Genomic DNA, 818 nt, shown 5'->3' on the forward strand with positions numbered 1-818 from the left:
ACACAGACGTAAACAAAGGTGTGTGTTTGTAGAGTATTTTACAACGGCTTTGAACTTGGCTCAACCAATCAGAAGCAAGGACCGGAACTCTCCGTTTTATAAACTTATTTAGAACACCTTGAATGTTAATGCAATTTAGTGCAATACAATAATGGAGGCGTGTAATATTTATAGAATAATGTATTCAAATCAGTTTCTGCGAATAATCCCTGAGATATATTTCCTGCGTAATATTATATTGCAGTAGGCACACACATCTAAACAACTTATACGTAACACGTAACACTTACCCAGCGCAAACTGACACTATATATTACAGACGTCAACAATAACAATTCATTTATAAATGAATCCTGCACGCTCCGACTGATACACTGCATTGGCTCAATAAGTCCAACGAACGCACTTATATGTACAGATATATTCGAAATGCATTGAATACAGTTTCGATGCAATCCTCTACTATTTTAAAGAAAGAAACCCAACATAATGTGTAAGAAAGATATTTTATTGATGTTGCGGCAGTCCTCCGTAATACCATCAGTTGATATTTAAGAGATGCTGAGCTTCGGAGGGAATGAAAACCATCAGACTGCAAATAAATTAGCCACTTTCTACATTAACAGAAAAATGAGATCCAGACTCTTCCTGCTTTGACTATGAATTAATTCGCCTCATTTAGCCGCCAGGACATTACAATACAATATCTGAGGGCAAACTGTTGTTCTGGAATCACATTTCTGTGATATTTAGTAACTGGGGAGGAATCTAAACCAAGAACTAAGAAATGAAGAAATAGTTGAATTCTTGTAGAAATG

The sequence above is a fragment of the Sinocyclocheilus grahami genome, unplaced genomic scaffold, assembly GCF_001515645.1.
Source record: "Sinocyclocheilus grahami isolate Dianchi unplaced genomic scaffold, SAMN03320097.WGS_v1.1 scaffold9857.1, whole genome shotgun sequence".
NCBI lineage: Eukaryota > Metazoa > Chordata > Actinopteri > Cypriniformes > Cyprinidae > Sinocyclocheilus > Sinocyclocheilus grahami.